The sequence below is a fragment of the Notolepis coatsorum genome, assembly GCF_963971535.1.
Source record: "Notolepis coatsorum genome assembly, chromosome: 12".
Taxonomy (NCBI): Eukaryota; Metazoa; Chordata; class Actinopteri; order Aulopiformes; family Paralepididae; genus Notolepis; species Notolepis coatsorum.
In genome coordinates, this window is record NC_140176.1 from 28,861,292 (window position 1) to 28,887,681 (window position 26,390).

At 41.5% G+C, this 26,390-nt stretch overlaps 1 protein-coding gene across 1 annotated transcript in view; it reads right to left on the reverse strand.

Annotated features, from left to right (window-relative positions):
* dnmbp (dynamin binding protein) overlaps window positions 1-1,419 on the reverse strand; it is a 163,650-nt gene extending 162,231 nt beyond the window's left edge. Inside the window, 1 exon segment of the mRNA XM_084326445.1 lies at window positions 1,132-1,419. The gene's annotated coding sequence lies outside the window, so the exon portion shown is untranslated.
* Window positions 1,420-26,390: the final 24,971 nt, after the last annotated feature.

The following is a 26,390-nucleotide window of genomic DNA, read 5'->3' on the forward strand; positions in this document are numbered from 1 at the left end:
CACATGGTGGAACAACTGACGAAATCAACTGCCACAGGTGACAGGGAGAGGGGAGGCAATCTGATCCACAGCCTCCCAGAAGCCTCTCCGCTCCCAGCAGACCACACAATGGTGCCAGTGAAGGATCACTCATTCATTCAGCTCACGTTTCATCATTAAAGAATCAGTACAAAGATCTTAATTCAGTCCGAAAACATTTCAAATGAAATGTTAATGACAGGAGTGTCATTTCTTTCAGCTTCGGATGTATCATTTGATTGGTTATAACTGTATTTTTAGAGCACCCTCTCTCTGAGCACAGTATGTGTGGCCACTCTTTTCATTGAAAGGGTATTCTCATAATACATGAAGCTTTCAAATGGAAACACATCCAGTATGATTGGTTGCTAATGAGAGATTCACATCAGTTAACCTGTGGTAGCAAGTGATAAATACATTGTCACAGTTGCTGTGGGTGATTCTGAACAGCTAAAAGTAACTAGCAAACTAGTGTCATTACTAAACTGTGGGCTAACTAGGTGATATCCTTTACAACTACTGACAACTGACAGACTGACTGACGGGCCAATCAAGAGTAACCAGAGTAGATTGTGCAAGATCTTCGAGGAAGCAGACTGAATATCTGAAATGGTTTGATTCTGGATCTTCATAGTGATTTTCACCACAGTTCTAACATTGTGGGTCATTTTACATCAACATTAAAAATGCAATGTGGTTGAAAAACACAATTCTCTGAATGTTTAACTAACACTCTGTATTCACAGCAGCAGAGCTGAACAGAACTGAATGAAGCAGCAACAGGAGGCCCAGCACCAGCAGAACAGAGATCAGTCCTTGTTAAAAAACTAAATACGCCCAAATCTAAATGTCAACACTTTTATTTGTGTCTTCAAAGAGTTGTTTGTAAATAATATCTAACTTTTAACGCGCGGTCGGAAACACTGTGTTCGACAGATAAACGGTGACAGAACTAAAACAGTAGTATTCTTGTCTGATGCATCTTTTTCCATCATCATCATCATCATCATCAGCATCATCATGTGATTATTGCGTTCTGCGTTTTCTGGGATTTTCGCTTTGCAAAAACCAAAAGTATGCGTTTTATTTCTGCATATATATCTCGACTCTTACCTGTTTAAAGTGGTTGAAATATCCCGACGGGGGAAAAAAGATAGATCCAATCAGCCGAGATATGATCCAACAACTTTCTCCTAGTTGATGTGGTTCCGCGCTTCTCTCTTCCTCAACAACAACAACTTTAGAGGTTAAACCACCTCGGAGCGGCTGGTCGCAGGAACATCCTCATCGCCGTGGAAATTATGTTGTTTTTGGATATTAAAAAAATACCAAGTTTAAAGGAGAATGTCGTTCGTCACAGGACGCAGTCAGCTGTCATCCCATTAGAAGCTGGAGGGTTCAGAGCTGATCCGTGTTCTCCATGCTGACCCGACACCAGGCTGCCCTCTGTAGTGCCTGACTAGAAAAGCACTACGCACACTGCGTACTCACTCACACACACCAGGCATACACACACACACACACACACACACACACACACTCTAGGAGAGTTTGGACAGTGGATATATGACGCATTAATAAACGTAATGCTACATGACCACAATCCTTTTTACATATCTGTAGATAGATACTATATCTACATCTGTATATCCCTTACTCTTACTAGTTACACTGCTAGCCAGTATGACTTACCATAGTGTCTTTATACCTGTATCACTGTACATATTAATACTACAAATCTGTACATACAACTGATTAGCACCATTACTCAGTCAGTAGTACTAATTTATATATCTTATACCCAGTTTAATCACCTGTACAATTAGTATTGCACTTCACGTTACCTTTGCACTCTGGTTGGATGCCAAACTTATTTTTGTTGTACTGTACGTGTGCTGCATGGTGACAATACATTTAAATCTAATGATCTTATCTTATCTTATCCTATAGCTGTATTATTGTAGAATTATATCACCAATGTCTGATATTCAATTTTTTCTTAATCACAATGTTGTTATTAACCTGATATTTGTAATTGTTTTTGTGATATAGACCTTCCATAGTTTAAATAAATATACTGTTTGTGATGTAGACCTACCATATAGTTTAAATAAACATGCTGTTTGTGATGTAGACCTACCCTAGTTTAAATAAACATGCTGTTTGTGATGTAGACCTACTAGTTTAAATACACATGCTGTTTGTGATGTAGACCTACCCTAGTTTAAATAAACATGCTGTTTGTAATGTAGACCTACCCTAGTTTAAATAAACATGCTGTTTGTGATGTAGACCTACCCTAGTTTAAATAAACATGCTGTTTGTGATGTAGACCTACCCTAGTTTAAATAAACATGCTGTTTGTAATGTAGACCTACCCTAGTTTAAATAAACATGCTGTTTGTGATGTAGACCTACCCTAGTTTAAATAAACATGCTGTTTGTGATGTAGACCTACCCTAGTTTAAATAAACATGCTGTTTGTGATGTAGACCTACCCTAGTTTAAATAAACATGCTGTTTGTAATGTAGACCTACCCTAGTTTAAATAAACATGCTGTCTGTAATGTAGACCTTCACCTACCCTAGTTTAAATAAACATGCTGTTTGTAATGTAGACCAACCCTAGTTTAAATAAACATGCTGTCTGTAATGTAGACCTACCCTAGTTTAAATAAACATGCTGTTTGTGCTGTAGACCTACCCTAGTTTAAATAAACATGCTGTTTGTAATGTAGACCTACCCTAGTTTAAATAAACATGCTGTTTGTGATGTAGACCTACCCTAGTTTAAATAAACATCTTGAGTGTGGCATCCATCCATCTTGCACCCAAACAAGGCTTGACATGATCTAACATTTAATTATCTAATGATCTAACGACCAACAACCTTGTTGATAATAGGCTCCAACATTCTTAGACCAATGAGATGAAATTTCACAAATTATATATATATATATATTTTTTTTACACAGGCCAAAGAAAGAAGGGCGGACTAGTCCACATGTCAAGGAACCTCATGCCTCCTAGACTCATTTCCTCATCCATCACCTCATTCCTGTACAGGTCAGAACATGTTGGGACTCTGCCCACTTCCTAGAACTTCTGTCTGTCTGTCTGTCTGTCTGTCTGTCTGTCTGTCTGTCTGTCTGTCTGTCTGTCTGTCTGTCTGTCTGTCTGTCTGTCTGTCTGTCTGTCTGTCTGTCTGTCTGTCTGTCTGTCTGTCTGTCTGTCTCTCTCTCCTTCTGTTTGAAACATCTGTCTGTCTATCTATTATATATATATATATATATATATATATATATATATATATATATATATATATATATATATATATATATATATATTATATATACATATATCTGTATCTATCTATCTATCTATCTTTTTTAATTAGTTTCTATTTCTTTTTGGGCTTTCTGTATTTTTCACCCATCCCAATTTAGTCATTATGCCAATTCCCTTCCTGGTCATTGCGTGCATTGCCCCACTGTCGGCCTGGGGAGGGAGGGTGTAGAACTACCACATGCCTCCTCCGATACATGTGGAGTCGCCAGCCACTTGTTTTCACCTGACAGCGAGGAGTTTCACTGGGGGAAACAACAACACAGCGGAACAACAACACCATCATCAAATTTGCTGATGACACAGTAGTGGTGGGCCTGATCTCTGCCAACGACGAAAGGGCCTACCTGGAAGAGGTAGAGAACCTGTCACAGTGGTGTCAGGAGAACTGCCTCTCCCTGAACGTCAGCAAAACAAAAGAGATGATTGTGGACTTCAGGAGGTCGGGGGTCAAGGACTACAGCCCCCTCAGCATCGACGGGGCACCGGTTGAGAGAGTGAACAGTTTCAAGTACCTCGGAGCCCACATATCCGAGGATTTGACATGGACCACACACATTGACAGTGTTGTGAAGAAGGCACGACAACGCCTCTACTTCCTCAGGCGCCTAAGGAAGTTCCAAGTCAGTCAGAAGATCCTTAGGAACTTCTACTCATGTACAATAGAGAGCATCCTGACTGGCAACATCACCTCCTGGTTTGGGAATAGCACTGCACAAGACCGTAGCAGACTACAAAGAGTGACACGTTCAGCCGAACGCACAATTGGAGGGGGGCTTCCCACCCTCCAGAACATTTACAACAAGCGGTGCAAGGGGAAGGCTAAGAGAATTATTAAGGACTCGAGCCACCCGAACAACTGCCTCTTTGAACTGCTGCGGTCAGGCAAGCGATACCGGAGTCTTAAGGCGAGCACAGAAAGACTCAGAAGAAGCTTCTATCCCCAGGCCATCAGGCTGCTAAACGAACAATAAACACTATGCAACAACCATCAAATGCACACAGCACACACACCCACACGCACACACTCACTTAAACAAACAACACACTGCAGCACCCACTCTCCACACTTTAGATCACACAAACACACTTTATATTTATTGATAAAGGATTTGCACTACAACTCGTACACCTACTGTAAATTGTACCTAAATTGCACCTCATCCTATTTCTGCCTTGCACTATATAGTATTGTATATTAGTACACTACACAGTATTGTATATTATATGGTAACTCAGTTACGTCTACTCTGCATCAAACATTGTACATATGTCTATACTGAACACTGTGACCTCATTTTTTTACTTCTAATTTACATGCTATACTATGTTATTTTATTTCATACTTATCTTGTCTTGCACAGTCTCTGGAGCGTAACAGTAAGAAGCATTTTGTATAAAAGTATTCTGTACTTCTGTATGACAACTATTAAAGAAACTTGAAACTTGAAACTTGGGAACATAACGTGTGGGAGGTTCACACTATTTCCCCCAGATCCCCAGACCGACCAGTAGGAGTCGCAGTTTACAACGACCAGGACACATACCACCCGCTAACACTGCCAATTGTGTTAGTAGGGACGACTGACCAAGCTGGAGGTACCGATCCCAAAGTATCTGCGGTGGTAGGCGAGTGCTGCCCCCTGTATCTATCTATCTATCTATCTAAAAAAAGAAAATACAGAAATCACATTGATCATTGTCTAATACTGTGGTATCCAATTCAGGTTTGTGGGATCGTTCCATGCCAAGTGTATGAATGGGAATCTGCAACAATGCCTTGATCACATATGACTGCTTATAACAATGCCTTATGAGTGACACATGACTGCTTATTTTTTTTTTTTTTTATTGATATTTTTGCACAAATCTTTACATTATTTACAGAGTACCTTTTCACAGCATAATATGCAACATCCAAGATTCGCCTTTTTCATTTTTTGTGACAACATACAAAACATGCAAGAGACTCATACAAATACACTAATAACTGACATGGAAATTAAAGAAGCACTTACAAAAAAAAAACATACTATACATTGTGCATATACATCCCTGATATATATATATATATATACGTCATACGTTACATGTAGACCGATCTACCTGCGAGCAGGTATGTGCTGCATCTTTTCTTTTCTTTTCTCTTTATTTTTTTTATTTTTTTACGTTTCAGCTACGCCTGTGTGTGTCTCCTATATACTTGTGTATCCCCCTATGTGTCAGTGAAAGCCTATATCTCAACTATGTGTATATGTAGGTGTATGTATGTCTATTTCCTATATATGAGTATGTGCATGTATGTGTGCCCCTGACGTGTATACCTTATCCTTGTGTATATGAGTGCGTGTAAACCTATTATGTACACATATGAATATGTGTATCCTAGATACTTGTATGTGGCTATATCTGCGCACATGTGGGTGTGATAGAGACAGTAACCGTTCCATAGACACACCATCCGGACATAAAATATATGTACATATATACATAATATATTATAGAGCACAAGTACCATCAGATCAAATCCCCTTTTTCATATTCATCCTTGATAATATTGTAATCCCATCTTACTCATTTGTCCTCAGATCGTTCAGTCAGGTGTAGAAAACTGTCCCATATCTCAGCGAAAATATCCTCTCTCCCTGCGACTCTATATGTCACGCTTTCATATGATGCTGTCCGAAACATTAGTTCCATCCATTCTTTAAAAGTAATATCAACAGGTGATTTCCAATGTCGTAATGCAATTCTACATCCTGATATCATGGCCATTCTATACCACATTCCCCGGTATTTAGGCAGTTTAATCCCTTTCGGTACTATACCCAAAACACATGCCATTGGGGCGTTATTTATCTTCACATTCAGGACCTTACTTAGGAATATCACAATTTGATCCCACATTTTCCGGACCTTCTCACATTCGTACAACATGTGCAGTAAAGTGCCTGTCTCCTTCTCACATCTCCAGCAGATGTCACTGTCCCTTAATTTCAGTCTGGCCAGTTTACTAGGCGTCCAATAGCTTCTGTTCAGTACTTTGTAAAAAATAAGTTGTGATTGCGCCTCCCTAGAGAATTTACTCCATTTGGATACCAGTTTCTCCCACATTTCCTCAGTAATCTCCTCATGTACATCGTTCTCCCAGCTCAATCTCAAACCCGCCAATTTGGGTGCATTGTATTCTCTTATAACATCATAAAATCTTGACGCACCGCCTTTCCTGCGCCATCCTTTATAGAATATTTCTTGAATTGCAGTAATTGGGCCGCACTTTGGTCCTCCTATTGATGACGATATACAATGTCTAATCTGTAGGAATTTATAAAAGTTTTTATTATCTATATCAAAATCCTCCTTAATATCCTCAAAAGGCAAAACCCCATCCTCCCCGGCTATATCACCTAGTACATGTATCCCCCTTTTAACCCAATCGTCCCATATGACTGATTTCTTCCCAATCTTTAGTTTCTTATTATACCATATAGAGGCTCTCGTAGTTAAGTATGGGCTATCACCAGTCATTTTGTGCGATTGATTCCAAGTTTCCCTGATAAATGCCATCAAAGGGTTTTTAAGAGGTATAGGTCTGTCTGATTGTGTCAGGAAGGATTCCAGAGATGAGGGATATATCATTTCCTCCTCCATCTTGACCCAAGCAGGTGCCTCCTCAGACGAGTGATTCAGTTTGGAGAGCTGGGAGAGCGAGAATGCATAGTGATACCAGTCTAGTTTAGGCAGGGATAAACCGCCATTTTCCTTTGCTGCATACATTTTGGCCCGTCCAAATAGCGGCCTTTTGCCCCCCCACAGATATACATTAATGACTTTGTCATACTGTCTGAGTAACTGGGTCGGGAGAGTCAGCGGCAACATATATAGGATATAATTTAATTTGGGAGCTAGTATCATTTTCACTAGGTTTATCTTTCCCAGGAGGGACATATTCATTTTGGCCCAATTCTGGGTCAGAGCACTAATGTGTTCGATTATAGGGGCAATATTGGCTTGCATCAACTCTTTCAGACCTGGGATCAGCTTTATTCCTAGGTATATCAACCCTGACGGCATCCATCTGTATTGCCACCCCCTTCTGATATCAGGGGGACAACATTTAGAGAGAGGCATTGCTTCTGACTTGCTCCAGTTGATTGTGTACCCAGATATTTCGGAGAAGGACTCGATAACATTTCCAATGATCCCAACTGCTGTTCGGGGATTGCTGGATACCAATAAGATATCGTCCGCATATAAAAATAATTTATGTTCTACCTGCCCCGCTATTATCCCTTTGATGTCCTGATTAGTCCTCAGTGCGATAGCAAGTGGTTCGAGGAAAAGCGCAAACATTTGGGGAGAAAGCGGAGAACCTTGCCTCGTCCCCCGCCCTAGGTTAAAGGGCGAGGATACGATCCCGTTGGTCAATACTGATGCCATCGGATTTGTGTATAACAGTTTTACCCACCCAGTAAACGATGGACCGAACCCGAAGCGCTCTAGCGTGTGAAATAAGAATGCAAATTCCACCTAATCAAAGGCCTTTTCGGCATCCAATGAGAAGGCTACTGTAGGTTCTATATCATTCCTTACCTTCCACATTATGTGTAGGAGTCTGCGGATATTATCAGCTGAGTTTCTCCCCTTCACAAAGCCCACTTGATCTGAATGCACCAAAGTTGGTAGCACATCTTCTATTCTATTTGCAAGTATCTTTGCCAATACTTTTTCTTCCAAATTGCTCAGGGATATAGGTATATAGCTTCCACAGCATTGAGGGTCTTTGCCCTTTTTCTGTAGTAATGTAATAGTGGCAGATCTCAAGCTAGTGGGCAATCCCCCCTTTATCTGTGAGTCCTCATATACTTTTAATAATCTCGGAGCGATTATATCACTGAATTGTTTGTAGAAATCGGGAGTAAACCCGTCGTCTCCTGGTGCTTTACCCAATTTAAGGCTGTTGATTGCCGCGTGTATTTCTTCTATCGAGACCCCCCCCTCCATTGATTTTACCTGTTGTTTCGATAATGACGGTAATTTGATTTTGTCGAAGAACGCGTCCATTTTTATATATACGTCCTGGTAGAAGCACCTGAAGACATTATTAATTTCCTTTTTGTCCGTAATAATCTTGTCATCTTTATTACGAATCGAGGATATAATATTCTGATTATGCATTTGTTTAACCCGATTCGCTAATATTTTACCCGCTCTCTCCCCTTGTTCATAATATCTTTGGTTGGTCCTAAATAACGCATATTCAGCCTTCTTTTGATATATGTTGTTCAATTCGTATTTGGATTTGCTTAGGTTCCTCCACGTTTCTGGGTCTGGTCTTTGGCTGTGCTGTTTCGAAAGTATTTTAATTTCCTCATCTAACGCTGTCATTTTTTGTTTCTCCGCCCTTTTTAGTATCGCACCGTATTGTATGAGTCGTCCTCTCATGTAAGCTTTACATGTGTCCCACATTATGCCACTATCATCTATTGACCCTTCATTAAGTTCCCAAAATTCCTTAAATATAGTTCTAATGTACGTACACGATCCTTCATCATTTAACATCAGGTTATTGAATCGCCATCTCAGAGATCGTTGCCCTTCTTCCATGGATGTGATCACTAAATCAACCGGAGCATGGTCAGATATTACAATGTTCCCTATCCCAGTACTTGCAACCTGTTCTACCAGTGCGCTAGAGATCAGGAAATAATCTATTCTAGAGTATGAGGAATGTGGGTGAGAGTAAAACGTGTAGTCTCTTTCTTGTGGGTTCATAACCCTCCAAACATCCACTAGACCCAACTCCTCTATCAGAACACCAACCGCCAGTCTCCCTGTGTTGTCAGCGGTTTTGGGTTGGTATGATCTGTCTATCAAGGTGTTTCCAACCAAGTTGAAGTCCCCCCCTATGATTACGTTGCTATTCCCTATTTTCCTGATCACCTCACATACCTCATGGAAAAAGTCTGAGGACGACCCGTTGGGCGCATATATATTAGCTAAAGTAGTCCTCTGTCCCTCTAAATCAGCATCCAGTATAACCCATCTTCCCTCATCATGTGAGAAACTATTGTGTACCTTTAGGTCTAAGTTTTTTCTCACCAATATTGCCACCCCCCTCTTCCTAGACGAGAACGTGCTATAGTATATTTGTCCCACCCAATCCCTTTTAAGCTTGGCCGACTCCTCCTCATCCAGGTGTGACTCCTGAATTAATGCAATATCTGCCTTTTTTTGTTTCAAGAACGTCAATATCTTCTTTCTCTTAATGGGATGATGACATCCGTCTATATTCCACAATATTATTTTAATCAGCCCCATATTTCTTGTAATGCATCTCCCCTGTGCAATCCATGACGTAGTCTAGTGCCTGAGACTGTGAAGATATATATACAATAGTATAGCATACAATGAAATAAAAAAGAACATATAAAAACATAAATACACTTCCCCCCCCCACATTTACCCAAGCTACGTTCGATATGACCCCAGATAGAACAGTCGTACCGAGGGTGAAATCGATACTCACCCATGCACCTTGGTCCCCCTCGACTAACAGAGGAGTGCATACGGCACGAGGCAGATTGCCCAAAACTGTGCCCCTATTATCTTGTAAACCCTGACGTAACGTATGGCTCACACTGTAACCTATATACAGTGCGATCAATTCAACTGAACTTGACAAAACGGTAACGTTTCCAGCCATTAACATTTGTATATCTTTCAGATATATCTTGGTACATTGTAACTTCTATGACATAGCCACGATGGCCTGTGGTTCATTTCGTTATATTTTTCCTGTATCCATCCGGGATATTTCCCCTCCCATACTTTTATTATATTCTTCTATCCATTGCCCTCTATTTTCATTTCACATCTTTTTTTTTTTTTTTTTTCTTTTTTTATTATTTTTCTTTCTCTTTTCCACTCACTTTTTTTTTTTTATTATTTATTTTTTTCCCCCCCTTTTTGTCTTTTCCTCTATATACATATTGACATTTTTTGATGTTATTTACTCTATGACGATGCCCCCGTGACTTATCTGTATTCATGCGCTTCATGAACTTTATCTCAATTGTCCGCCTCCGACTGTCCCCGTCTGAATCCCTGTAGTTTCTCCCGGTATCCGTGATGACCATTGCCCTGCTGTGTGGGGCGTTCAGTCCCCGTCGTCTGCATGTCGTCCCCCGGTCCCCGTTTTCTTCCCATCGTCTGCCAGGTAGACAGCCGCATTATCTCCTCTCGGTCCGGGTCGGTAGTCGGATTCACCACGGTGATCTTGAATCCACGCTTTGCCATATCCGCCGTCGCCTCCGCCGCGCTCTGGTACAGGCGGGTGCCATCCTCGTAGAATACCCTCATCATTCATATAAAATGTAAGTGATTAAGGCATGACAATTGAAGCTTATTTTTGGTCTTTATTTTTAGTTTATCTCATTTAAATTTTTATTCATTTATTTTTTACGGGTAAGTGGCCAAGCCACAGTCGACATTCTACTTATGGTAGAATTTAGAGTGTTAGATCCTATGGTATACATAGGAATGTTAAGGATAATTGGATCATTCTGGGATATCCGGTGGTGCAAGGGAGAGAGTCATACGCAAAGGTTGTGTTCATGGAACACAATCCTGTACGACTCTCGGTGGGAGGGAAGGGTAGGGGATTTTTATTTGTATATATGTATGTTTTTAAGCTCGGCTCTCAACGGGACCTCACTAGTGGGATGTATATCTATTATTGCCTCGCACTCTAGAAGCATTACCAAAAATTACAATGCAACATGTATAGACTATGGCTAGTTTGAATATAATGATATGGAACACCGGGGGAATAAATAACCAACTCAAACGCAAAAGCGTGCTCACACTGATGAAAAAAGAACATGTGGACATTGCTCTGCTAAGTGAAACACACATTCTAGGGAAAGACATAGGTAAATTAGCGGACAACATATACCATAATATCAGTCACTCCTCTATTGGTACGAGAACTCGGGGTGTAGCAATAGTCGTTAAACGTAAGTTGAATATTGTACTAAAGGGAGTATGGTCTGATGTAGAAGGTCGGATAACTATAGCTAAGATTGAACATAAAAACAGGAAAATAGCGTTGATAGCGGTATACGCCCCAAATTTGTACGAAGAAGATTTCTTCACTACACTAACCAATGCAATGTTAGACATTCCCGATTACTCATTTATAATAGGAGCAGATTTTAATGCCATCTGGAACCCAAGGATAGACAAATCTTACCTCGCCTTTTCCAGCGAACAAAAGAATTCATCGAAGGCATTAAAGGATTGGTCAAAGATTACAGGTGTAAAGGACTTATGGCGGTTACTTAATCCCACGACCCGAAAGTACTCTTGTCGATCTGCGAGACATAAGACACTATCCAGAATAGATTATGTCTTTGCATCACAGAGACTATTTGATAATTATGAAGTGGAAATGATACCCAACGCACTATCAGATCACTGTTATTTACTCCTTAAAGGTACATTTGGTATACTATCCTCCCGAGCCCCAAGATGGCGATTTAACTCGTTGCTGCTTAACAACAAGGAATTCATTACACAACTCAAAGAAGCTCTTATAGTATTCCAACGGGAGAATGCAAACTCGGTGCAAGACCCCAGAATAATATGGATGTCGGTAAAGGGAATGATCAAAGACTTCACGGATAGCTTTTCCTCCAAAATGCGCAAGAATCAAAGCACAAAACTGGATGAGCTGGAAACGCTTTACTCAACGTTATTTAATTCTCTGAAATACAACAACTCAACTCGACTAGAAAATCAAGTTAACGTACTAAAAATAGAGATCAATGACATATACAGACAACAATCGGAAATACAAATACGCAGTACAAGACAACAGCAGTACTCCCATGGTTCCAAACCCAGCCACCTATTAGCCATGCGATTAAGAATTAATGCAACATTTGCAGATATAACTACCATTAGAGCACAACAAGTACTTGTAACAGATCCTGTAAAAATAAACGATACATTCAAAGTATTCTACTCCGATTTATATAAATCAGAAATGACCTTCGATCAAAACAAAATGGACACATTTCTTAATCAAATTATTCTCCCTAAACTTTCAGAGGATGACGCTAAACAGTTAGAAATACCGATCACACTAGAGGAACTCAAGAAGGCCATAACCGCAATGAAAAGTGGTAAGGCTCCAGGAAGAGACGGTTTCCCATCAGAAATGTACCTTTCTTGTTGGGACATAATTGGCCCCTTATTACTAAATATGATCTTATACTCAGTCAAGGAGGGGAACTTCCATAAAATTGACAATATTGCACTCATAACAGTCCTCCTTAAAAAAGACAAAGACCCCAACGAGTGCGGTAGTTATAGACCTGTAAGCCTCCTCGGAACAGATATCAAACTGTACTCTAAGGTATTAGCCATCAGATTACAAAAGCATATGACGTCTTTAGTTCACCCGGACCAAACTGGCTTCATAGGAGGCCGCCTGATCACTGAGAACATAAGACGTATACTGCACGTACTTGATGCCGACAAGGAGGACACCATACCTAAGGCGATGCTGTCCCTGGATGCTATGAAGGCCTTTGACAGGCTGGAATGGTCGTATCTGTGGGCAGTGCTAGAAAGGATGGGGTTAGGAAAAGGATTCATCGATATGATTAAAGTATTATACAAAGACCCATCGGCCATGATTACAACAGGCACAATCATCTCTGAAATATTTCCGGTATCACGCTCTGCCAGACAGGGTTGTCCTCTTAGTCCCGGACTGTTCAATCTATCATTAGAGCCTTTAGCACAATATATAAGACAATCCCAATCCATAGAACCTATCGTAATCAAGGGCACACAACAAAAAATGTGTTTATATGCGGACGATGTAATATTGTTCATGAAAAACCCCAACACCACATTGCCTCATCTGCTCAAGTTGATTGAGGACTTTGGTGATTTATCGGGATTTAAGATAAATTGGCCGAAGTCGGCTTTCCTTCCACTTAACACCCCTGCAAAAAAAGATACAACCCTCCCAGGACAGATACCGATGGTAAAACATTTCAGATGCTTGGGAGTGGAAATATTCCCTACCATAAGACAAACGGTGAAGCACAACTACACAAAAATCCAAAACAAAATCAAAGACGACCTTGATAGATGGGCAAAACTTAAGAACACAGTACAAGCACGGATATCAATAGTTAAGATGGATGTACTACCTAAAATCAACTTCTTCTGTTCAATGCTACCGTTACCCCCTCCAGAGGGTTACTGGAAAAGATTACACTCCTCCACATACAAATTTATTTGGAATAACAAACCACCACGTATAAAAAGATCCACCGCACAGAGAAATAAAGCAGATGGTGGCATGGCATTTCCAGATTTTTTCCTATATTTTAAGGCGTACTCATTAAGTCCATTGACAACATGGTTTGACGCCCAAGCATTAGCATCTTGGAGAAAAATAGAAGAAAACATAGTAGCCCCACATAGACTGAAGGACATAGCATACACTAAACTACCAATCAAGCACTGTGAACGAAAATTTGGCCCCATAATTACTCATGCGATCCGGATATGGCGTGAATCACAAAAAAAAAATCCTAACCCACAAGAATGGCACAATCATACTCCCTTATTCAATAACAATGCTCTCTTAATTGGAAAACGACCTATAAGATTCCCTATATGGGAAGAGCAAGGCATACACTCATTAGGGGATGTTTTTAACAAACAGGGTTTTTGTAGTGATAAAGAAATACGCAAAAAATTTAATCTCACCAAGTCCACATGGCTTTTTCACAAACAGTTAGAGCTATGTTTGAAGTCTCACGGTGTTCCATTAGACAGACCAATTGAACACCACAGATACCACAAATTCTTCTACTCAAGAGAGACATCGAGAGGTTTTGTTTCAGAATTTTATCATCAATTACTAACGTCCTCGTATGAAACCCTCCAACTTGACTCTGTCTGGAGGAGGGATATACCAGACCTGGAAAATGACTTTGATTGGCAAGGAGCCTGGGCAAATGTCCGACTTACATCAAGGAACCCGGATCATCAACAAATCAATCTTAACTATATTCACAGGACATACTTGACTCCTATAAGACTGTGCCGAATGGGGCTCAAACAAGATTCCAAATGCACCCAATGTACAAATGGGGACGAAGGGACATTTATGCACATGTATTGGGACTGCTCACCAGTTAAGGCATTCTGGAAAGATGTGACCCAACAAATATCAAAACTCGTATCTTGGAATATACCTGTACACCCCTCGGTATTGCTGTTGAATGATGTTTTTGAGTTTGCAGTGAATCCACAGCTAAAGAGATTGGTTTTATCGGGTATCACAGTAGCCAAAAAGCTGATCGCATCACGCTGGTTTCAACCGGAAAAAATGTGCCGTAAAGTTTGGTTTCTTACATATCTCGATGTAATTTACCATGAAATATCTACAGCAAGAATTCTGAGTCTCAATGAATCCAAAATGTCAATGTGGTTAGAAGTGGTGGAGAGAATAAAAGCTAGCTTATAATGGTAGTGTCTGGTTAGGTGCGAGGGATAGTGGAGGTACTTCTCAAGGTGGGGTCCGGGAGGGGGGGGTTCGAGCTGAGCATATGTATGTAGGTTTTTTTTTAGATAACAGGTATTATGGGTATATCTTATATAAAACAACTAACCAAAAGGTGATCACATTGGATGTGCCCTGACAATTAATGCTTGTATATCTTATCGTGTGTTGTCATGTTTGTTTATATGTTTGTTTAAAAAAGAATAAAAAAATAAAATACAAAAAAAAAGAATACCCTCATCTTCGCTGGATACGGTGTCTGGAACTTGAGATTCTTCTCCTTCATTATTCTCTTGGCCTCGGCATATTCTCCTCGCTTCTTCAGTATTTCAGTGGGGAAGTCATGGTCGACATAGAAGCGATCGTTGCCACATGAGACGTTCTTCTTCTGCCATGTTCGGCGTATTATCTCTTCCTTCATTTTGTAACTCCCAAACTTAACCACGATTGACCGTGGCTTCAGCTGTGGGTTGTTAGGCCTCGGGGCCAGTGCCCGGTGTGCTCTTTCGATACGAAGGTCCATGTCATGAGGCAGACCGAGAGCGTCTTTAAACAAGCCGTCTAGAAATCCATGCATGTCTTTCCCCTCTTTTTCCTCCAGGATACCATACACCCGCAGGTTCTCTCTCCTCGTCCTGCCCTCCTGGTCGAGTAGCTTAGCCTCCACGTCGGCCTGCCTCTGCATTAGCGTTTTTATTAAAACCGTCGCCGCACCAAGCACATTTTCATTTTCTCCGATTCTCCCCTCAGTTTCATCGAGCCTGTCGTTCATTTTGTTCATGTCATTTCTTATCTCCCGAAATTGACGCTCATTGTCTTTTCTGAAGTCTTTGAGCTCGTTGTATATGTTCAACAGCGTGGCTTCTTGTTCACAGTCATCGTCGCCATCTTTTCCTCCCGTTACTTCGTCATTCTCTGCCATTCCGTCGTCCTTTCCAGTTGTAATCGTGGTCGCCCTACGTCTCGTGATAGCCCCTTCTGTCATCCCTATTAAATATATACCCTGGTGTTTTTACTAAATGTTTCTCGGGGCTACATCATTTTGCTGTCGGGGAGCTCGCGAGTTAAGCAGCCATGTTCTTCCGCGGTCAGACCGGAAGTCCCACATGACTGCTTATAACAATACCTTATGAGTGACATATGACTGCTTATAACAATACCTTATGAGTGACACATGACTGCTTATAACAATACCGTATGAGTGGGTGACATATGACTGCTTATAACAATACCTTATGAGTGACATATGACTGCTTATAACAGTACCTTATGAGTAACATATGATTGCTTATAACAATACATTATGAGTGGGTGACATATGACTGCTTATAACAATAACTTCTGAGTGACACATGACTGCTTATAACAATACCTTATGAGTGACATATGACTGCGTATAACAATACCTTATTAGTGACATATGATTGCTTATAACAATACCTTATTAGTGACATATAACTGCTTAGAACAATACCTTATTAGTGACATATGACTGCTTAGAACAATACCTTATTAGTGACATATAACTGCTTAGAACAATACCTTATTAGTGACATAGCAATCATATGTCACATTTACGATGTAAATAAGGCACTGCGCCTTTTTCGTTCCTATCCTTGACAAAAGTGTAAATGGAGTAAAATCTGTATATGTTTTGTGTCAAAATAAAAACCTCAAACCTCAAACATATGACTGCTTAGAACAATACCTTATTAATAGTGACATATAACTGCTTAGAACAATACCTTATTAGTGACATATGACTGCTTGTGCTGATTGTGTTGCCTGTGTGTTTCATAACCAGAGGAAATTCCTATGAACTATGTTGATACAGCGACTGAGCATCATCCAGTAGCCTGACAGCAGCAGTGAACCACTGAACCACTTTCAGGATCCCAGAATAAGAGTCTCTCTGTCTGAGAGAACGTGAACAGCCTCTCTCCTGCACAGAGTCTCTTCGTGGCTGTGACTCTTTCATAAGGGTCCATTAGAACCAGGGAAGGTAGTTTTAGAGGCACTGAATCATAGTCATCATCTATGTTATGTGGTTTCACAGTGATTATACTGTAGCCCCTTTCACATGTGTGTGTGTGTGTGGGGGGGGGGGGGAAAGGATGTGTTTGTTAATGATAGCATCCTCATATCTGAACAATAGCAGGAAATGTGCCAATGGTACAGTAACCTCCTCAGCACTGAAGCACACACACGCACACACACACCAGCTTCATAGTTATCATTTCAAGAATGTTGCATAATGTATAAATGTTTCAAAGCTGACGACGTCAACCAATGCAAATGTGCCCGCCATGAAGTCCTGAAACATTTACTTTGTTTACATTTAGTCATTTACTCATTTAGTCATTTAGCTGAAGCTATACGATCCAACAACAGGTCAGCAGGGAGGGTACAACTCTGGCAGCTAAGTGTCAGTAAGATTGTCCATCTAGTGTTGGACTTGAGTGCTACAGTACTGAGTGCATAGTAGTATATTCGCATTATAATAATAATAATAATAATAATAATAATAATAATAATAATAATAATAATAATAATAATAATAATAATAATAATAATAATAATATAATAATAATAATGGTAATACCATTATTATTATTATTATTATTATTATTATTATTATTATTATTATTATTATTATTATTATTATTATTATTATTATTATTATTATTATTATTATTATTATTATTATTATTATTATTATTATTATTATTATTATTATTATTATTATTATTATTATTATTATTATTATTATTATTATTATTATTATTATTATTATTACGCCGCACTGTCCGGCCACCTCTGTGGGCTCCGTTGAGATTGTGCTTGATTTGGTAAATTTTTTTTAAAGTTTTACACATTTTTTCTTTTAACTTTTTTACTGTATGAAATACATTCTCAGGGGCTCATACAGAACCAAGCATTTCACTGTAATGTACATGTAGCTCCACATATATAAACACCATAAGACAGTTTTAGTCTTAGTCATGTGTCAAATGCTCCTCCTTTTTCGTTTATCATATTTAGTCACCTTCATTTATTTTTAATTTTAGTCTTAGTCAGTTTTAGTCAACTACAGGTCAGAGCATTTGAGTCTTAGTCATTTTTTGCCTCGATTTTGTCTTTTTTGTTTTAGTCTAGATTTAGGCAGGGGGAAAAGCTTCGTTGACTACCATATTTAGTCATCATTTTCGTTGACAAAATTAACACTTCAGTCAACTGTGCTCAAAGGGGCGTGCGATGGTGAAAATGAATGACAATACCATAGTTTGTGCCTGACATTATTATGGTGATGGTGTCATTGTATTTGATTAATTTCACAAACTAGACATAGATTTACAGCCACTCTACAGAATTGGCAGGCTCACATTTCACCTAGGCTGGTAAAGCTATGCCTCCTAAAGTGTGAAAACGGAAGTACAGGAAGTACCGGCTACAGGCTTTACGGTTTCGACAAAACAATTATATAAACGTGTGAAGTGCACAATATTTCCTCGTTTAAGCCACTGCAACGGCTTTGCCTGAAGAATTTACTACATGACCGGGACGTTCTAGCTTGTTTGCCGACAGGATTCAGGAAAAGTTTGGTCCGTCCCGAGGCAGCTTCCAGGGGAAGTACATACACCGGAAATTCACACTTTCGGCCGTAGTGCTTTACCAGTCTTTATCTCACGGAGGAGGACAGTTGAAATCATCAGAGTCAGGACAGCTGAAACCATCATGGTAAGGACAGCTGAAACCACCACAAACCATCACAGTCAGGACAGTTGACACCATCACAGTCAGGACAACTGAAACCATTACAGTCAGGACAACTGAAACCATTACAGTCAGGATAGAAGGCCAGAAGTGTTCCAAAATGTGTTCCAAACGTATTCAATAACAAATTACAGACTGTTTAGAATGCATTTTTGTTTTTTATTATTGCCATGTGCTGTTGGTCAGGTTTAGGTTAATCATTTATAACCTTTACATCCTAAAAGATTAAGGTTGTTGTTTTTTTGTCTTGTTTTTAGCAGTGTGATGTACCATAATTACGATACAAAAGTATTGTCAGAAGTGGGATTCGAACCCACGCCTCTGTTCGGAGACCAGAATATCGCTGGCGCCTTCGACCACTCGGCCATCCTGACAACTGTATCTACAACATTAATATAAATAGTTTTGATTAAACCCATCTAAACCCCCCTTTTTCACTGCATGGTACCTACTCGACTCTACTCTACTCTACTCTGCCTTTTCGGTTTTCCATTGCCAAAATACCTGGTACCAGGTACTTTTTGGGTACTTTTTTTAGTCCCTGCTCATATCAGTGCTCTGTCGAGGTTCCAAGCGAGTACAAGTGGTACCAGAAAAGTTACGTGAAACACTGCAGACCACTGATTGGTCAGAAGAGAGAAGCGTCACACGTTGGAGCGTCTGCACAAAAACAGAAAGCCGCCATCTTTATTCTGCCCTGTCAAGGCAGACCGCAGTAACTTCAAAAAAGTGAAACTGAGAAAAATGGCTTTAAAGTTTTTTGACTTGCCATCCAAAATGTGTTATAGGTAGATAGATGATAGTAACCAGATTTAACATTTATTAATGAAGTAATCTTTAGGCATACAAAAATATGACATAATTATTTTAATTAACCCCCAAAAAGCAGATACTGCACTCTGCTGCACAGTTCCCTTAAATAATTATACGGGTAATGTACAGGCAAAGTGCAGTAACTTCAAATACAATGTTGTTTTCCCTCCAGCTTTCATAACTTAACCTAGCCATTTTATTTGGATCATCATCATTCCAATATATTCAGGTGTTAAATTTCATTTTCAAAATGGCTAGGTTAAGTTATGAAAGCTGGAGGGAAAACAACATTGTATTTGAAGTTACTGCACTTTGCCTGTACATTACCTGTATAATTATTTAAGGGAACTGTGCAGCAGAGTGCAGTATCTGCTTTTTGGGGGTTAATTAAAATAATTATGTCATATTTTTGTATGCCTAAAGATTACTTCATTAATACATGTTAAATCTGGGTACTATCATCTATCTACCTATAACACATTTTGGATGGCAAGTCAAAACACTTTAAAGCCATTTTTCACTGTTTGGAAGTTACTACGGTCTGCCTGGTTTTTGAGTGTGATTTTGTAGTTACTGCAGTTTTTAAAACCCCATATCTCCAAAACTGAGCGACATTAACATCTGAAACTTGGTCACAAGATAAAACATTTATTGACAAGTTCAATTTCACTCATAACTCAATTCTGACTTTTTTTGAGTTACTGCGGTCTGCCTTGACAGGGCAGTATTGCCTCGCTTAGGATTCATTATTTGTTTGCAGCAGGAACGAGTGCAATAAACAAAAAAGGATACATTCACTGTGTATTCTGCCTCATTTATTGATGAAACAAAACCAACATCAACACAATTTACTACAGAGCGAAGAGTTTAGTCTCACAAAAAGATAGCTGATTTGTTAAGCTTGTTGTTAGCTTACGTGCTAATGTGATTGTGTTTTACCATGGCTAGCGTACATAGCGTGATCAATATAACTCACTATTGATTGTTTGTACTAGTAACGTCAATGCTAGTAGAATAGACACAACGTAAGGCGGTCGGATGGCGTAGCGGAGATTGCGCTCGTCACCAATGCAAGAGGCTGCTGCTTGGGCCGATCGTCATATTAACTCGTTTGGCTGAGTTAGCGGGAGGGAAGTCGAGGGTGGTAATCTGGCGTTGTGGACAGCGACAGGTCAGGTCTGGGCACCTGCTCAGCGAAAGGCAGGAAATGGTGAAGGCAGCGTGACCTCCCACGCATTACGCTTCACCAATGAGAGTCCTCGCTGTCAGGTGAAAAGAGAGCCACTGGCTGTCTCCACATGTGTCGGAGGAAGCATGTGGTAGACTTCAGGGTTCCCTTGTACCGACCAGTAGGAGGAACATGCGCACAACAACCAGGTAGGGGAGGGGGGGAATTGGCATAACGACTAAATTGGGATGGGGAGAAAAATAGAGAATCAGGCGGAGAAAAAGAGGATTAAAAAAAAAAGAATAGACACAACGTGAGGTAATCCTCATCCATTTTAAACCAGTTATTACCTAATGCTAACGTTAACGTTCAATTGATTGATTGAAACTGTGTTTACTATGGCTTGCTCCATAGTAAACTATACTATGTACGCCAGCGGCCCCGCCTCCCCACACGGAGACAAACGGAGTACTACCTGCAGTGGGAAAGGAACGAAGTACCAGGTACCTAAAGCAAGTAGAGTAGAGTAGGGCAGAGTCGAGTAGGTACTATGATGGAAAAGAGGCAATAACAGTGTTGGACTTGAGTGCACAGTAGTATAGACATATTAGTATGATATGTAGTAGTATACGAATAGTAGCATAGTATTAAAGTACATAATAGTAAAAAGTCAGTAAGAAGTTTTAATTTTTTTTAATTTTTAATTTCAGATATTGTTTGAAGAGGTGTGTTTTTAGTCGACGGTGGAAAAGTGGCTGTGATGGTTTCAGTTGTCCTGACTGTGGTGGTTTCAGCTGTCCTGACTATGATGGTTTTAGCTGTCCTGACTGTGATGGTTCCAGCTGTCCTGACTGTTATATATCATACTGGTCATCGCGTCTCGCTCTTTGCCATTATGAGATAACTCTTATCTCCTAGCACCTACTGTGCTCATGAACAAACAATTTGCACTCATGCACGTGACCAGGCCACGCCCCCGGGTCCTACTATATGACACCGGACATGGTCACACTCTACCTTCCTCTTTTTTTGTTTCCAACATGGACGTTGCAGTGCACTCCATGAACTAGTTGTTATGAAATTGCAGAGAGAAATTACACAATGTTGGGTTTTCGCCGGAGGTTCACCAGCCCCTGGAATCTTCTCGGCACATCCTAACAGCGCATCGGACCAGTCTGCGCTGCCAGGCATTAATGCTTTTGCTGCACGTTGGCTGGACAGGTCCCCCCTTGGGCTGCTGCCCTGTTAGGGGGGGCCTCGGTGGAGGACATCTGTGCTGCGGCCTCCTGGTCCTCCCCGGGTCCCTTCGTTATGTTTTCCCTCGTGGACATGACTTGGGGTTCTGAGATCTGGGACCTCTCCTGCGTCCCGCCTTTGGTGGGCTAGCAGGGGTGTGTAGGTGTGTGCCACGAGGTGATGTGTCACACGTGGTCTCGCCTGTGCTGTGCGTTTTTCAGGGGTCTCTGGTTCCCCCTTTTTCGCACTTTGGTGGAGTTGACTGCCTCCCCCCCTTCGTTAGGACGGGCGGGTGGACAGGACTCCCCTCCTCCCTGGTGGTGGGGCTTACGGGCCCTCAGGGGGTACACTTGTGGGGGCTACGTGTCCGCTTTGCCCTTATCTCAGTAGGCAGAGCGAGACGCGATAGCCAGTTGATATAAGGTTATCCTATAACCCTAGTTATATGATACTGGCTGAGTGTCTTGCTCTTAGCGCCCCGAGGTCCGTTGGATGTTCCGCTTATGGAAATCGAACGGGGAAGGGTGAGGCGTGACCACTTCCGGCGTAATATAGCCAGGGGACGCATGGGAGTGGCGTGGTCACGTGCAAGTGGGTGCATTTGTTTTGTTCCCCGGAGCACACTAGGTGCGTGGAGATAAGGGGTTATCTCAGTAGGCAGAGCGAGATGCTCAGCCATTATCATATAACTAGGGTTATAGGATAACCTTACGTTTCAGCTGTCCTGACTGTGATGGTTTCAGCTGTCCTGACTGTAATGGTTTCAGTTGTCCTGACTGTAATGGTTTCAGCTGTCCTGACTGTGATGGTTTCAGCTGTCCTGACTGTAATGGTTTCAGTTGTCCTGACTGTAATGGTTTCAGTTGTCCTGACTGTGATGGTTTCAACTGTCCTGACTGTGATGGTTTGTGGTGGTTTCAGCTGTCCTGACTGTAATGGTTTCAGCTGTCCTGACTGTGATGGTTTCAGCTGTCCTGACTGTGATGGTTTCAGCTGTCCTGACTGTGATGGTTCCAGGCATGTTGAGTGTTAGTTGGATGCATTTGAATGCATTTAATTTTTGCTGAAAACAATATCATCATCTAGTAAACACTGAGTCTAGTAAGCACAGAGTCTAGTAAGCACTGAGTCTAGTAAGCACTGAGTCTAGTAAGCACTGAGTCTAGTAAGCACTGAGTCTAGTAAGCACTGAGTCTATAGTCTAGTAAGCACTGAGTCTAGTAAGCACTGAGTCTAGTAAGCACAGTCTAGTAAGCACTGAGTCTAGTAAGCACTGAGTCTAGTAAGCACTGAGTCTAGTAAGCACAGTCTAGTAAGCACTGAGTCTAGTAAGCACAGTCTAGTAAGCACAGTCTAGTAAGCACTGAGTCTAGTAAGTACTGAGTCTAGTAAGCACTGAGTCTAGTAAGCACTGAGTCTAGTAAGCACAGAGTCTAGTAAGCACTGAGTCTAGTAGGCACTGAGTCTATGAATGTGGGCAAGGCATGTGAGGAGGGGTCTGGCAATATAATATAATGCCATTGTGTCTCATTGACGCCTTGCACACAGACAAGACACGGTTTAGACCAACACACACACACACACACACACACACACACACACACACACACACACACACACACACACACGCACACACACACGCACACATGCACGCACACACGCACACACTGAGAATGGTCCAGATCAGTAGTACTGTATGAAATGCTGGCTTTGTGTTTCCCACACAGTGGCTATTTTCATTGAAAGCCAACATGAGGCTTTACAAGCTATTGTCCTTCATTGTCTTTGGCTGGTTGCTATAGTCTCCACCGTACAGTCAACACATTGTCTTTGGCTGGTTGCTATAGTCTCCATCGTACAGTCAACACATTGTCCCTCTGCCATCAGACGGCCCACAGCGACTAGACGTACGGTAAGGAGGAGGCGGCGGTGAGCAGGACAGGCGGCAGCGAGTTACCGGACTGTTTTCAATGTATGATTCAGTCGTGATGATGATGATGGTGGGTTTGGTTTACGTCGCAGCAGCAAGGTGACGTCCGTCACAGTTCTGTCTCCATAAAATAGTCCTTTGTTTGTCTTTGTCTGTTTTCTGTCATTTCACCACAATGACAATTTGTCATTTCATAGAATCAGAACGTTTATTGCGGGAAATGGCCTTGACATCATTGACGTACAAAGTCCCGCAAGACATAATGACAACAGGACCGCATACAGACAGCGTGACAGACAGACTAGACCTCTCACTCTCTCTATAGGCCTACATGTATATCCAGTAAGCACAGAGTTAATGGATGGGATTAAGCTCGGTGTCAGTCACTTACTAACATAACAACATATCCTATTTCTAGAACAACTGTGTGATCAGTTTACAATTTTACACTTTAGTCATTTAGCTGACTCTTTTATCCAAAGCGACTTACAGTGTGAACAAGAGAGAATATGAAAAAACCCAACTTAAAGGACCATATCGCTGTCATTCTCACTCCTCACCATCAAAGTATCCAGAATGTGTGTGAAAGGGTGTATGTTTTGGTAGATCTCAGCCTACCGTTCACACTGTCCTATGTTCCCTCAGCCCTATGTTCTCACAGCCCCATGTTCCCTCAACCCTATGTTCCCTCAGCCCTATGTTCCCTCAGCCCTATGTTCCCTCAGCCCTATGTTCTCACAGCCCCATGTTCCCTCAACCCTATGTTCCCTCAGCCCTATGTTCCCTCAGCCCTATGTTCTCACAGCCCTATGTTCCCTCAGCCCTATGTTCCCTCAGCCCTATGTTCCCTCAGCCCTATGTTCTCACAGCCCCATGTTCCCTCAGCCCTATGTTCCCTCAGCCCTATGTTCCCTCTGCCCTATGTTCCCACAGCCCCATGTTCCCTCAGCCCTATGTTCCCTCTGCCCTATGTTCCCACAGCCCCATGTTCCCTCAGCCCTATGTTCCCTCAGCCCTATGTTCCCACGGCCCTATGTTCCCAAATTTCTAAGAAATGTTCCTCCAATCAAGATTAGGCCCTACTAGGGCGGCTGGGTGGCGAGCGGACAAGGCGCTCGTCACCAACGCAAGAGACACTGGTATCGAATCCATCTGTCAGCGTTGCTTCCGGCTTGGCCGGCCGTCATACTGGCTCGATTGGCAGAGTCAGCAGGAGGGAAGCCGGTGGGTGGGTCTGGGTCATTGTGGACAGCGACTGCTACAGTTCGGTCGGGGCGCCTGCACAGCGAGGGAAGGATCTAAGAGAGGTAGTGTGACCTTCCACACGTTACACTCTCTTAGTGAGAGTCCGCGCTGCCAGGTGAAAAGAAGTGGTGGGCTGGGTACACATGTGTCGGAGGAAGCATGTGATAGTCTCCGCCCTCCCAGACCGACGGTAGGGGGTAGAGTGTGCAACGACCAGGAAGGGGATTGGGAATTGGCATAACGACTAACATTGGGAGGGGAGAAAAACGGAAAAAGGAGGAAAAAGATAAAAAAAATAAAAATAAAAGATTAGGCCCTACAGTATGTCCCCTCAGGCCCACGTCCACACAGCACAGGTATGGCCGTTCCCTAATGCACAAAACATGTTTTTTCCTTGTCGGAATCAAGCTCTCTTCACCATGGCTTCTGCTCATGTTCTTGGTCCTGCTCATGGAACCCAAACACAACATGCAGGGCTTGTAGTTGTAGAGTGTTAGTTTGACGGGCAGGGCTTGTAGTAGAGTGTTTAGTCTGATGAGCAGGGCTTGTAGTGGAGTTAGTTTTATGAGCAGGGCTTGTAGTAGAGTTAGTTTTATGAGCAGGGCTTGTAGTAGAGTGTTAGTTTGACGGGCTTGTAGTAGAGTGTTAGTTTGATGAGCAGGGCTTGTAGTAGAGTGTTAGTTTGATGAGCAGGGCTTGTAGTGTCTCCGGTGTGTCTGTCATACTGTGTACCATGTGTGTCTGTCATACTGTGTACCATGTGTGTCTGTCATACTGTGTACCATGTGTGTCTGTCATACTGTGTACCATGTGTGTCTGTCATACTGTGAACCATGTGTGTCTGTCATACTGTGAACCATGTGTGTCTGTCATACTGTGAACCATGTGTGTCTGTCATACTGTGTACCATGTGTGTCTGTCATACTGTGTACCATGTGTGTCTGTCATACTGTGAACCATGTGTGTCTGTCATACTGTGAACCATGTGTGTCTGTCATACTGTGAACCATGTGTGTCTGTCATACTGTGAACCATGTGTGTCTGTCATACTGTGAACCATGTGTGTCTGTCATACTGTGTACCATGTGTGTCTGTCATACTGTGAACCATGTGTGTCTGTCATACTGTGAACCATGTGTGTCTGTCATACTGTGAACCATGTGTGTCTGTCATACTGTGAACCATGTGTGTCTGTCATACTGTGTACCATGTGTGTCTGTCATACTGTGTACCATGTGTGTCTGTCTGTCATACTGTGTACCATGTGT